We start from the raw sequence: 15,433 nt of genomic DNA on the forward strand, positions 1-15,433 counted from the left end.
TCCCCAAACTCGTACCGTCGAACGTATTTGGACGGGGCTGGTGCGAAGTGATTCTTCAGGAGGGTCTGAAGGGTCTGCCACGATACGGATTGTAGCGGTGTTGGCTCCGCCAGGGCTTCTGCGACGGCGATGACTGCGGACCCACAGTGGCTTATGAAGTAAGCCCGTTTGCGGTTGTCGGAGACTCCCTGTAGCTCGTTTGCCTCCAGGAAACTTTCGAAACGGGTCATATATATTCCCCATTTCTCCTGGGCAGGGTCAAACGGAGCGGGTGGCGTGTAGCCGGTCATCGCTGCATTCGCCATCACCTTGCTGGGTTTGATTCTCGTAGTGAGTTCAGCTCTGTTCTGGTGCTCTGCCTCAAGATCCCACCTTCGTCGCCAATGTTAAGTTTGGGTATTGACGAGGCAGGAGACCAGGTTAGTGACAACAGCTCTTTAATATAGTGTGACCCAGCAAAACTCTGGAGAAAAACCTCTCCTTATATACACTTCAGCCTGAGGCTGCATCCAATCAGAGACGAGATATTTCCCGCCTAAAACTCCCGCCAAAACTTACAGTAATACATTACACTCACTACATTGCAGAACCTCCTGGAGCATCTCAATCACCAAACCCCAGAAACCTATAAAAATCCATCCAGTCACTCAGCCATTTTATCAGCCATTCCAAAAACATGCTGCTTTCATTGAAGTTTCTGAAAACCAAATAAACAGAGACCTTGTAGCCGGCTTCCATTTTATTTCCAGCGTTTTTCTCCTAGCTTGGAATTGGACTTGATTTTTCTTCCAACAGAAGGAAAAGGAGCAAAGCACTTTGAAATCATAATTATGAACTTAAAGGTTTAATGAGAGGTGGACACAACAGACTGACCACGAAAAAGAGCTACTGAAAAGATTTAGTTAAACCTTGTTTTCAAATCAGTATGTAACACAGACATGCCATTGTTTACATGACAGGGTATCACTGGCTCTGAATCGACAACTAGTTGATCTTAAGCTATATCTAGCTGGAACCATAAGATGAAATAGCAATAGCACTTAGACTTATATACCACTTCACAGTGCTTTACAGCCCTCTCTAAGTGATTTACAGAGTCAGCATATTGCCCCCAACAATCTGGGTCCTCATTTTACTAACCTCTGAAGGATGGAATGCTGAGTCATAGGCTTTTCTTAACACAGAAAGCTTCTAGCATGTCTTGAGGCATCTGTTAACAGCGAACCAATGAGGCTTGCAGTGCATTTTCATATTCAGTATCCTCGTACCGATTATTCATCTTCATTCCAGGGGTGAAATGCTACCGGTTCGGACTGGTTTGGCTGAACTGGTAGCGATGGTGGTGGCGGTGGGTGGTTTGATCCAGGAAGTAATCTGTTTTTTACCCTCTGTGCATGCGCAGAAGGGTTTGCGCATGCACAGATGGTCCGTGCATGCATGTGACACACATGCGCGTGTGCACTTCCGAACCGGGTAAGGAAAGTAAATAGATTTCACCCCTAGTTCATTCTCCCTTATGACTTCTTTCTCCAGTCAACCAAGCATTCTGCCATTACTGAGCCTGGTGGGTTCTTTGTAGGGGCCCATTCTTACTTAGACCTTTCTGTAAAACCATAGCTAGTTTTTTTTTTAATGTTTAGGATTCCACTAAACTTGCCAATGCATCTCTTTAGTGCATTAGTTATGCACGACAAAAATAAATCAGCAGTTGGTTACCTAATGACTTCTGTTTAAAGGGATGGCACAACAGAAGAGTAATTTCGATCAGCTTACTTTAGCAGCCAAATATGTGGCCAATGATGGTAGGAGAATAAAGAAATGATATGGACCAGATGTTATTCCAACTTAATTTGTATGGCCATAGAGGAAGCTAGGAGCATATACATTTGGATCAGGTGATGCTAATTTGCAGAAATACCACCATCTAATTAAAATTCAGCTTACGCTCTTTGCAATGTCACACATTTCTTGTGCTAACCAATGGCATTCTCCATTGCCCATCTTATTGCTTACACCCATAACCTGAAAGGCATAGAAGGTGAAGGTATTAAATGTGAGAGAAGAAGTGTGGCAGTATCTGCATTCTGAGACTGTTTCCCGGAGCTAAAATATTTGCTGAAATCTGGCCATAGAACTTAGAATGTCTGCCTGTTTCTCTTTACCAATACTGACAGTTGAGATGGCTCCTCCGCCAGGCCTTTCATGCGTGCAATTGTAATAACCAGTTCCAAGATTTTTGATCTTTGTCCTTTTCTTCTGTGCAGACTAGCATTTGGACATTTTTTGTCTTCCTTGGCAAGTGCTTTGGTATAGGTTTGTCTGCACCCCTTGTCTTCCAGTAAACATCTCATCTGCTTGGTCATATTTTAAATCTTTTGGGGAACTTGGGATGGGAAGGAGAAAAGAAGTCCTATTGTCATGAAATAATCTCATCCAGTAGATTGTTTAGTTGTACATCCTGCTTGTTCTCTGCTCTTGCCGCCTCTCACCAGTTACATAACAAATTCTGTCCTTCACTTCTTGTAAAGAGCTTTGTATGTCCACAGAGACACAGATGGAGGACCAGAATATTCAACCAAATAGTAAACAACAGCTGCAGGGGCTTTAGGGGTTCTCTTGTTGTCCAGGACAAGCAGGAATGCTTTAGGACACAGGCTACATCTCTTTCTCTCTACCTCGATCATCTCTATCTCTCTGTCATCTCTGTTGCCTGATGTACTGATATAAATATATAACTTTGCATATTGTCTGATGTGCAGAAGATTTGGGGAGGTTGGAGGTAGTTTGTGTCTTTTCATTTTACGGTGAAACTTAGGCAACATTAAAAGAAGCTACTCATATATGTTGCAATGAAAGAAAAAGAATTGGTGCGTACATCTGCTTATCTGGTCCTGCCCACTGGCCTTTCTGAATCTATTTTTAATCTAAGCGTGATCAAGTAAACAGGCCTGACCTGTTTACTTGATTACAGGAGGAGGACACTGCTTGGAACCCTTGGGTGGCACCTGACTTAGGAAAAGAACAAGGCAAGAAGCCAAGAAACACGGTGGGGCTGAGCCAGATGAGATGGGCTTCTTTAGATTTTTTTAGACATCTTATTGAAGCTCCTGGGCAAGGCAGGGCCCCCAAAGGATTTGGCGTATCAATATGCTGACAGTATCTGGCTGCACTTCTCCTTTTTTTCATCTGATTTGGATGAGTTGGTTGATATGGTAAATCCGCACCGCGCTTCGGTAATGACCGAATATAATCCAATAAATTGAAGTTCTATGCAGATGAGCCATAGATACGGTGGTTGATTGGTGCAGATATGGGTTTCCTATTTGCTTTGGGCTGCATGTGCTGTAAAGGAATACTGTAGATCTGTGAACCTAGCTTTTGCTAGGTGCCTTATAGGTGCTATGGCTAAGATTTTGGGATATTGTCTGTCTGTCAGTCACTCAGTCTCTTTCTCTGTCTCTCTCTCTCTCATGTCCTTTATCATCTTTGGTCTATCATCCCAGCTAGTGAAGGCTTGCCAGAGGGAGTTCATTTCTGGAACCTTCAGTTTAGATTGCAATAGGGAATTATATGGGGAGCTGTTTTTGAAGACTATTTGGAAACTATGATCAGGTCATGATGCAGCAGTCTGGTTGCTAACTAGGACTGGATATAATGAGCAACAGAAATTAGATATCTTTATTCAAGCTATCCAGGTCAGACTAAGACATCATTTAGTTATGAATGAATTTTAAACTCCATGGCTTCATTTTTTTTAAAAAAGTATTAATGTATGTTCAGGATAGTTTATGGCCATATGCTTTACATAGGACGCATAAAGCCCTGAATGCATGCTTAGTGTAAGCCTGCACAAAATGTTTTAAACAATGGACACTTTTATAAATAAATCTTTCTAATGCTGAAGCAATCGCCTGCCTTCATCCTGATCCTTTTCAGTTACACAAAATACTGCATTTAACTTTTGTGGGAAGCCCTCCCCCCCAAGAATAAAATATTTTGAGGAATATTTAAAAAGCCAGAATAATTATATTTCCCAAAGGGAAAAATGGAGAAACATGCTTTTTAGAGGCAGAATCAACCCTCGCCTTTTCTTAATAGCCCCAGCAGGTATTTTGTACCCATTAAGAAAGATTGGACAAACCTATTCAGAAACCAAACTGAGAAGGCCACCTTTTAGAAATGCAGATTTGGTAATCCGTTCAAGACAGGATATTTTGAAACAAAGGCAGAATGGTAGGATTAACCCTCACTCAAGATCCAACACAGGGCAAAACCATTAAGCAACAATAAAATTGCCCAACACCCTCAGACCAGTCCAAACGTCAACCAAACTTAGCTCAGACAAACACCTAGGATTTGTACCAGGGGTGAAATCTAAAAATTTTCCCTACTGGTTCTGTGGGCGTGGCTTAATTGGTGGGTGTGGCTTGGTGGTCAGATGACTGGGTGGGCATGGCCAATAACAATAAATAATAAAAATAATAAACAAAGTATAAAAACCAATAAGAGGTATCAAAACCCAACTTTCACACTTTACACACACACAACACAACACAACACAACTGACTCACACACAATGTAAAAGCAGCTGCACTTCACACTTCACACAGCCACAAAAAGCTTAAAAAACAACTTTCACACACACACACACACACACACAAAATGCCACATACAGCTTTCTGAGATTTTGTGTGTTTGTGTAGTTAGAGTGAAACACTACAGAAACACCCCAAATCTCAGAAAGCTGCACAAATATTTTATTTTATTATTTTATTTTATTTTATTTTATTGTGGACTTCAAATCCCAGAGTTCCTTAGCCAGCAAAGCAGGAAGTCAAAGCAAGCTTTTTTTTTTCTTCAGAAAGCATGCAGTTGCAGCCGGAAAGGAGCAGTAATTATAGGTAAGTGAGGAGGGGGAATTGGGTGGGCATGGGTGGGGGCTCTTGTAAGTGGGGTTTTTTAAAAAGTGAGTTTAAAAGCCTGTGAGGATCAGGAAACTCCTCTGGGATCGCCAGAGGAGGCTTTTAAATCCTGGGTTTTTTTTCGTTTCCTCCCCCCCCTTCGGCTAAAGAGGGTTTTTAAAAAAAAACTTTTAAAGGGTTTTGATCTCTGCTCAGCCCTGCGATCATCAGAGGTTTTTTTTTTTTACTTTTAAAGGCATGTTTCGGCTGAAGAAAAATTTTTAAAAGTAAAAAAAAACAACCACTGCTGCCAGGGATTTTTGCTACCAGTCCTCCGAACCAGCAGCTGCCATCGCTACCTAATCGGGGGAGCCGGTGCGAACTGGGAGCATTTCACCCCTGATTTGTACTTTGCCTATAGAGACAGCTATGACCTCTACATAATCCCTACATTGCACCATGAGAGTCTGACAATAGCCAATAGAATACATGTTCTTGCACAGGAAGCTCAAGTGCAAAATCCAAGAGACGGTATAATCACCCTCTTAACTCCATTTTGTCAGCTTCACCAGAACCATGTGCTTGGTGGTTCTGTTCATCATTAAACCTTCTTTTCAATCAGCCTCCGTGTTTCCAGCATCTTTCTCCCAGCTTGGAACTGAACCAGATGGATATTCCTTCCAACACTTTCAATTACTTAAAACTTTAAGCCTTTCAACAACAGGTTCCAATTGGATTTCCTCCAGATGCATTAAACTACAGTTCCTATCATCCCCATTCAACTTTTGTTATATGGGGAGTGTAGTCAGTGGTGGGATTCTACCGGTTCTACCCGGTTCGGGTGAAGTGGTAGCAGCGGCAACGGGAGGCTCCACCCACCCACTCAGACATCATCATGGACACTCTGTGCATGCATAGAAGGCTCTGCGCATGCTCACATTTGCAAACCGGTAGCAAAGGTAAGTGAATATCACTACTGGGTGTAGTTCAGTATTTCTGAGAGTTAGTTGGTGAAGACCTAGTACATTGCTTAAGATCTTTGTTTGATCTTTGGTTGTCTGGAAAAAAAATTCTCTCTTGGGATTTGGATTTTATTAGTCTTGTTGGGGATATTTCCCCTCCTAGTTAGCAAGGCTATAGTTGTCTTTCTCAAGCCACATGGAGGTTTTTCTATTATCCCAGGCTGTTCTCCTTCCTTCCTTTTTTATTTATTTTAACAAATCCTCTTTCTTACTTTCCATTTGATTTTGAAAATAGCCCACTTTAATGTATAAAATATACATCACTTGTAAGCTTAATTCAAATATACTGCACTAGCTTTTTTCTGAAAATGGGGAAGTACTTTCATGTGAGCTTGGCAATGAATACAGTTCATCAGGTACACTGACCTTGCTGGCAAAGGAATGTCTCACCCCAAGAATTTCAAAACCCTCCAACCAACAGTTAACACAACTAATTAAGCAGACTGGAGGCTGACCTTTGGGCCATGTTGACATTGCTAATACACCCCATGCAGGGACACAAGAACATGCCTTTTACTGGATGTCATGACCAAATTAACTTCACTTTGTTCCTGGCTCCAGTTCATCTTCCTCAGTGGCAAGCATTTGAGACTTCTGCTACCACAAAAGGAGAGAAACATGAATCATCTTCGGTGTTGCAAGTCTCAAGTCAATTAGAGCCAGTTTGGTTCAGACAGATTTTGTTTAAAAACTTGGCTTGATATGCGGATGGAAGGAATCAATTGCTTATCTAAAACAGGAAACTTTAGATCCAGACCAGGGAACTTATGCTTATTCCTCCTAATATTTACTCTTATATATGTTTATACACTATATAATCTTTTCTGTATGATACTTATATATATTGTTGTGACAAAATAAATAAATAAATAAACCTTCCAAATTTGCCTGCCTCCTGCCAATGGTTAGTTTATTTAGAACACCAATACATATAAATTGTTAATACACACACACACATACACACAGAGTTTGGGGACCAGCAATTATAACATGTCCAATATATTGCAACAACATAAAGAAATCAGTGTCAGTGTGGCAGAATATAAATTCTAGGTACCTGTATTCATTTATGTTTATATATCAGCATACTGGGAGAGTTGTTTAGCTGGGAACTGGATGAGACAATGAGGATATGAAAAGAGATTCTTACTAGATTTCCCATCCTAACTTGCCAAGCAGCACAAAGAGAGAGGTAGCATTTAATACTCTGACTCCTTCCAAAGATCATTTGCTTCCCATCTCATCTTTAGCTAAAAGACTTTTGGAGGCAACAGGATGTTCAGGGATGCATAGTTCCAAAACTTGAGCAACATCATTCTTAAACTATTTGGGAAAAGGCAAAAATAAAGAATAATAAATAAATGATTTTGTTTTGCTTAAACCAATAACACGGCTAACCAACAGTAGAGCTGATGTAATTGAAGTGCTAGTGCACTGAAGTCTTGTTAGTAACAGCATATTATCAATTTATCAATAAGACAAAACCCCAAGGAGAAGGAAATTTGATGGGCGTCATCCACTACAAATAATTATTTTTTTTAGCTTTCTCTTGTTGAAAACAACATTGAAATTGGATGCAAAAAGCTGCATAAGAGAAAAAAAATGTAGGTATGTATTAAGGGATGACTATCTGTTGAAATAATTCCATACTTAGAAATAAAACATTTCTTATATAAGTTATTATATAATTGCCCTGGCTGATTCATACATGCAAAGAAAATCCTATCATGAGATAACTGCCTTCCAGAGATGCTTAGTTCAGTGTGTGGACAACTAAGTGCCTGAGGGGCTCTACTTTGTGGTGTTTGCTTTGGGTGGATTCCTTACTGACAAATCAATTGAAAAGCATCCATGCTGTCAAAAGAGATGACAGTGTACCAATATTTTTTATTTATTTATTTATTTATTTTGTCACAACATTATATATAAACACATATAATGAAAGAACATAGGACAGGAACGGTAGGCACTTTTGTGCTCCTTATAGCCCCTTATAATCCTCTTAGGAATGGGGTGAGGTCAATGGTAGACAGTTTTTGGTTAAAGCTTTTGGGAGTTTGAGAAGAGACCACAGAGTCAGGCAGTGTGTTCCAAGCATTAACAACTCTGTTACAAAAGTCATATTTTCTGCAATCAAGATTGAAGCGGTTAGCATTAAGTTTGAATCTATTGTTTGCTCTTGTATTATTGTGATTGAAGCTGAAGTAGTCTTTAACAGGAAGGACATTGCAATAGATGATTCTCTGTGTTAAACACAGGCCCTGTCGAAGGGGGCGGAGTTCTAAGTTTTCTAATCCCAGGATTTCAAGTCTGGAGGTATAAGGTATTTGGTACCTTATACCTCCAGGTAGTTGTTTACAGAGGAGTGGAGGACTCTTCTTGTAAAATATTTCTGGACTCTTTCAGTTGTATTAATGTCAGAGATGTGGTATGGGTTCCAGACAGGTGAGCTGTATTCAAGAATGGAATAGAATTAAGCAATCACCCCTTAAGGTTGTCCATTTGTTTTTGATTGGTAGGGGAATTGATATATATTCCTGCCAGTTCACTTTTCAATTCTGAGCAGGTAGGACTTTTTTCTTGTGGTCTGTAATTCTGTAGGTAGTAGCACTTCATCTCAAAGTGTGCAAAACATTAGCAAATTCTTAGAAAGGCAAAGAAAGACTCCCTTCAATTATTCAGAAATTCACAGGGCTTTTTCAGCATACAAGATCTCCATAGTATGTCACATATTTAAGGATTAACACAACCAGAAAAAACACAAAGTGTTTATGAAAGTGAAGCACTTCTCACAAGTCTTTTCAAACAGTATTTCCTTTTCCTATATTGATGATATACCACCCTCTGTATATTTGGACTTCATTGCATTTATTTGTTTATTGCAAATATTTCTATGCCTTCTGATTTATCATACTCTAGGTGGCTTACAGCATTGTTAAAAGCCTAAAACCAGAACAACAACATGACACAGATTTCAAAACACAATCTTCATGTATGCTACTTTTATAAGGGCTTTTCTGAGGAGCAACACCAGTAATTTTCAGTGCTGTTATTGTTTTCTGTGTTGAGGCTCAGACACACTATGGTTGAAGTGAGTTGCATCTAATGGCTGGATGAAATTATTGAAGAAAATCTTGTGAGTCACTTCATCTCTGAATCTGAATAGGTCAACCAGGTCATCTATTCTTTATATAGTCATTTTTTTGCAATGTCAAATATGATTAGTATTAAAAATGATGTAGCATCACACAATGTTTTCTGTTGGGCAACATCACAAATTTTTTTTTGTCTGTGTGTGTGACTTTCATTCACATGCAATAGCTGGAATACTTATTATTAATTATTTAATAAGCCTAAAAAAAGAGAATGTTGTTGTCAGATATTTTAGTTCTTCTTGTTAAATAAAAGACACTTATGTAATATTTTTGATGCTTTTTCTTTGGGAACAAGATCTTTTCCTTATGGTGCTGACAAGTTCTAGGAACTTGTACAAAGCAATTGCAATTATCCCACTGAGATCGTGTAGATAGAGATGGAAATTGTAGGATTTTTTTTCCTTTTCTCAATTAATAATCCTGCAATTCCTTTATCTAGGATTACCAAATCTGGGCTGCAATGATCCAGATGGCCACGAGAAGTCAGCAAAGAGATATATAAAATTTTAAATACTGGTACTTTCCCTCACCTGGTGGCCTTCTGAATTTTTGTAACCCAAATGTGGTAGCCCTAATGTTTCTGCTATCTGAGACATACCCACTCAGAGATTATTTGGATAGTGACATACGGGGTGTATACATTAAAGACCAGATAAATAAAATATGACACTGAAAATAATCCTTTGGTCTTAATGGTTCTATTATGGTAAACCTTAAGATTTCTGGCACCTATAGAAAACTTCTATCTGTCAAAAGTTAGCTTTTTTTAGATATTGCAATCTTCCTAAACACACACATGCATACATTTATCCTGGGAGTAAAATTTATTTCTGAAACAATTCTGTGGAAGACACAAATTTCCATCGCAGGTTTAATTTTTATATATGGATTGTCAATTCTTGCTAGAGAATATCTATTAAAGAAGCTAATCAATGTTTCAGAAAAGTGAAAATCCATACTTTTGGATGTTAATCCCATGATCAAAGAAAGTAATGCAATGTGATTTTAATTCATGTTATTTCTCTTTATCTATTAGCAAGAGAACCAGTCCAATGAAGTTAGACAATGACCAGTGTTGTTCAAAAAAAAAAAAAAAAAGGAAAGCAACTCTTTAAAGTGGATGAATGATATGTGAGGGGTTTTGGGGGAAGGGGAATGGTAAACTATATAGACATCTTTCTTTTTAGAGAATCTTTCTTCTCATTGTATTTGTAGTGAGTGCCAGGTCAAGGTTCCATTATCCAACCTTTTTAAATTTATAGTAGTTCTGACTAGTAACATCTAGGCATTAAATTTTTAGGATCTACAAATTGTATTTAAAAAGTCCATAATTCTATTATCTATTTTTAAGTTTATATTCTTTTGCATTTCAATTGTTCATCAGCTTTAATTTGGGTCAGCACAGAAATGTCACAAATGAACCTATGAACAAATCTCTAGAAAATGTGAATACATTTTTTAAAATCTAGAACTTCACAGAAAGCTTTATGCAGAAATTCTATACGCTGCTTTCTACCAAACTCAGAGGACCTCGCAGTTCAACCCTGAGCTACAAATATTATCTTCTGTTGGTACTTCCATTTTACCAGTTTACTTTCATAGCTTATTAGAAGTTCATTGAAAAAAATTTCACTTGTAAAATTTTAATTATAGATGTTTTTGTCTTTTCGAGTCTAAGTCAAAAGTACATGACAGTGCTTAAAGCTGGTATATGTCCAATCAGAAAAAGCGTTCTTTCTTTTTTTTCTTCACTGGAAAGCTGGAAAAACAGAAATAAAAAAACAAAACTTGTGCGGGAAGATGCAGTTTAAACTATTACCATTCAGTGAAGGGATAATAAAGCTGAAATTTTTTTTCAAGATAAAGATTGTTCAGATATCATGGACTTTAGTCAATGCTACAAAAACAAATTGTTCCCAGCAATGTTATGCATCTCTATCCAACACATCTAAACAAGAGTTTGAGTTAATAGAATACTTTATCCCTTGTTTATTTGAGATATTTGTTTTCTAAAATTCCCCCAAATACCACAAAAGGAGTCAATGAGCTAAAGCTCCCATTGCTGCTTTTACAACCAGACACGGGACAAAGTTTTGAAGTCTGAAATAATTTTTTAATATTGTATCACCTATGTTTACGTGTCATGGGATGCTGACTTAGAAAGGAAAAATATTAGCCCTGAATATTAGAAAGATGTCCTTATATAATAATGTTGATGTAATACTGTGTATCTCAGAAAGAAAGGGGAGTTTGAATTTAAGATACTCATTAAGGAAAGATGAGACAGGAAAAAGATTTTTGGTTGCATAACCATATTCCCAGCAAATTTATTTTAGAAAAATAAATCACTTGGGAAAAACAGTATTACTTTTCGAGAAATGTAGTAAACTAATACGAGAACTGTAACCTTCCGGATGGCCTTGAACTATAGCAGCCCTGGCCAGCCTGATTAATGAAAAGGATGCTGGGAATGTTGGTGCAACACCACTGGACAGGCAAAGATTTTTCACTCCTCTTCTCAGTAGACTTTAAACTTGAATACAGATTATAGATAGTCCTCAATTTATGTCCATTTACTTCACAGCAGTTCAAAGTTACAATGGCCTTAGAAATAGTTATTTACAATAGGTCCTCAAAGTTGTGAGCATTGCACCTCCCTTACTCCTTCCAGTGGAGCTCTCCATTGGTAGGGCCTAAAGAGAGCAACAACAGTGACCATGGGGAAAAGTTGAAACTCAGATAACACTATGATACTGGCATGAAGCAACAGTCTTGGCTTTCCGAGAAATCGTCATGGCCAGAGACAATCAGAGACAATCCATCATGGCCAACAACTTAGTACTGTCCCAGAATTTCTAGTACAGGGATCTCCAACCTTGGTCCCTTTAAGACTTGTGGACTTCAACTCCCAGAGTCCCTCAGCCAGCAAAGGTGGCTGAGGAACTCTGGGAACTGAAGTCCGCAAGTCTTAAAGGGACCAAGATTGGAGACCCCTGTTCTAGTTTAATAAAAGAGGGTAAACAAATTTACTTGTGATACTATAATTTGAGCTGAATTTTGGATGTACTGTATTAAATTTAGCCAGACATGAGATCTAGATAATTATCAGCAGAGGCCTGTGGGTAATTTCTCAGGCAAATTCTTCCTTGGATGGAAGCTACTTGGCAAATGTACTACTAAAGAATTAGTAGTACCTACAAACAGAAACATGGATGGAATGGTTTTCCTTGTGACTCCCTAGGGAAGCTAGAAGGAGATCCTTTAAATTTTGTTGTTGGAGAAGATTCCTGGGACTATACTACTGTGGATAGCCAATAAAGCAATCAATCCAGAGTTTTCATTTCAGACACAATGACCAGGGTCAAATTATTATATTTTGGAGTCATTATGTAAAGCTCTAGCTCACTTGATAAATCTATAATGGTTGAAAAGGTGGAAGAAAAGAGCAGCAGGTGAATAGATTCAATTCTATCAGTTCAGGACCAGTAGATATATTCAGTAAAATGGATAGATTAAATTACAGCAACGAGGGGTGCTTCACTAGAAGATCTGAAAAGCCATTCTAAGGACAGATCATATTGGAGAAGGTTTATTTATGTGGCCACTAAGACATTGACCTGATAGTACACGATCTATCAATCAAAAGAAAAAGAAGAAAGCTTCTACTTTAAGAAATAGAAAAACCCTCTAGTTCTTTCCCCACCAAGGATCAGCTGGCACCATCCTTTCAACTTTCCAGAACATAGAAGTTATGTCCCTTTAAATTTATTCAAAGTGAATGTTATACCTTCTGTCTTAGTATCTATGGCTCATACTGCTTTACTGAGCCAAATAAATATTGTTTATATGACCTCAGCATCCAGCTGGAGACTCTCTTAGCTTTGGCCAAGGCCATGCTGCAGTGATAAAGACTGTATGCTGTGTAGTGCATGCTGTGAGATAGAGACAAGTTTTTCTGTTTGAAGCCACATATGAACTTGCTGTTGAAGATGTAAGAGCATGTGATTAGAAAGGATATTTCCAGGATACTTTTGGCCTTTCCGGGTAATACTGCAGAAAATTGGAAGCAGTGAGAGGAGGTTTAAGTGGAATAAAAGACACAGCTACAAAATATAGCATGTTGTGACACTATATAGGAGAAGATGCACATATATTTTATGACACTTCTGTTTTCTTCGGAGAGGAGGATAAATACCCAACTAGAGGAAGTCCCCAGGCAATTTAGAACATCTTTTAGGACTACAATGTTTGTATACTATGTGTTTGGACATGAAAAATATTTCAGTTGGAGGCTTCTGTTCAAGTTGTGTCTAAATTAAAGCAAACAACTATGAGCGTGGAACTACCATGGATAACAGGATTACAGGCCAGAGTCATGTAGTCTTTACTATTAAAGATGAACAATTTAAAGCTAAATAATTATAGAATTGACTTATAAAAAAGGGGGATTTGTAGAGCTGCTTTGGTAATATTCAACCAGTGACAAATAACAGCTATGGTTGGAAGCACTGGGCTGTAAACACCATGCTATCACTATAATATGCTATGGAAATTTTGAACAGAATGAAGAGTTGAGTTATTTAGCCTAAAGAAGAAATCTATCCTTGATATGATGGACTTTACACTTTATTATTGTTGCCTCACAAACATCATATTGCTAGAAGCAATAAAATACATAGATATTGTGTGTGCATAACATAAAGGTGTCGAGCTTATTTATGGGTGAACTAGGTTTTTCCCTTTCAGAAAATGAAAAAGGATGATAGTTTTTGGTATATAGTGATAATATTAGAATAAATGTCAAGGTTACTTTATATACAATGGATTGTGTATACAGTAAATGCACCTATGGTCAGGGATCTTTTAGAAATATCACTGAGAGCTCTGCCAACAGTTGACAATATGGAAGAGGAAGACAATGATTCAGCATAATGTCCAAGGTAGCCTTAATAATTTTGAATGGTGAGGGCAGTTCAACTGAACTTAATAACTATCTCGCACATTGATATTTGCAATACCCCTGGCCAGTTAATAAGCACCAACAGGTTGGTCAGTTTAATGAACTCCCCACAATCTCCAGATCTTCCCATTTAAATTTCAAATTTCATCCCTTAAAAAGAATAACAGGATCTGGGATCTGAGAGTTATATAGATTATAGGTGAGGCACCTCTACAAGATAGGTGGTGGCAGTGAGGTCAACCAAGTCATACTCCTAGGGACCAGAAGGGAAGGCCCAGGTGCAGAGATTTAGATTTCTGACAAAATAAATTTGAGGCTTTCCGCCTTCAAAGATGATTTAAATCTTCAGTTGAATTTGTCTATGCTAAAATTCAATTCAGTTGCCTTGTATCACTTGTAATACCTTTAATGTAATCTATCTCATAATATTATCAGTATTTATTATACTGTATATTTCCATACAGAAAGTTTTTTTTGTTTGTTTACATTTATACCCCGCCCTTCTCCGAAGACTCAGGGCGGCTTACAGTGTATAAGGCAATAGTCTCATTCTATTTGTATATTTACAAAGTCAACTTATTGCCCCCCCCCAACAATCTGGGTCCTCATTTTACCTACCTTATAAAGGATGGAAGGCTGAGTCAACCTTGGGCCGGGCTTGAACCTGCAGTAATTGCAGGCTTTGTGTTCTTAATAACAGGCTTTACCAGCCTGAGCTATTCCGGCCCCTTAGGGTTGATTTTAAGTCAAACGGAAGTCTAAAAAGTCTTACTCCAAATAAAGTGTTAAAAACAGACAGCTGAACATTGTTCATGTAGTAGAATCTGCCAGATTCTGAAGATCCACAACCAAAAAATAGTTTGCACCAGCCCTCACTAAAGATATCCTATTTTGTGGCCAATGAGAAATGCTGTAATTGTACATATTTATTACATTCTTTTGTATATAAACACAGTGCTAGGTTTCTATTTTTCCTATGATGACTAGCACATTTTTGTTTTCTCAGCTTGCTACTATCAATTAACTTCTGTAGATTGTCACTTTAAAAAAAATCAGCAGTCTTATCTGTTTTTTCATTTAGCTTTCTTTTTAAAGATAATAGGATAGGATAACAGGTCAGCTGCCACAGATGACCTGATATTTTATCCATATAATCAGAAATATCCACATACTGATTTCCAGTTGCCTTGTCACTTGAATTTGTTCTTTTACGATCTGTTTTATGAGATGCAGCTTTGACTTGTTTTCATGCTGGGGATGAACTCTATTTACTGTGTTATTATAAAAGTAAAACTGAAAACAGAAACTGTCGACTTTAATTAAGTCTTAATAATTAATTTTACACACTCCTTTGTCATCTAATAAATGTGTTCTGAAATTCATTTTATTATTATT

At 38.0% G+C, this 15,433-nt stretch overlaps 1 long non-coding RNA gene across 7 annotated transcripts in view; it reads left to right on the forward strand.

Moving 5' to 3' along the window:
- Positions 1–306: 306 nt before the first annotated feature.
- The window catches only part of LOC131186339 (uncharacterized), a 38,644-nt gene continuing 23,517 nt past the window's right edge, over positions 307–15,433 (forward strand). For 2 of the 7 annotated variants that reach the window (XR_009152352.1, XR_009152349.1), the window contains exons 1-2: positions 308–4,901; positions 5,524–5,860. This is a non-coding gene — a long non-coding RNA (uncharacterized LOC131186339). Of the gene's footprint in view, positions 4,902–5,523; positions 5,861–15,433 lie in introns of all 7 variants that reach the window. The other 5 variants (XR_009152351.1, XR_009152350.1, XR_009152353.1 and 2 more) reach the window with 4 other exon arrangements.

Source organism: Ahaetulla prasina, chromosome 1 (assembly GCF_028640845.1).
Source record: "Ahaetulla prasina isolate Xishuangbanna chromosome 1, ASM2864084v1, whole genome shotgun sequence".
Lineage (NCBI taxonomy): Eukaryota > Metazoa > Chordata > Lepidosauria > Squamata > Colubridae > Ahaetulla > Ahaetulla prasina.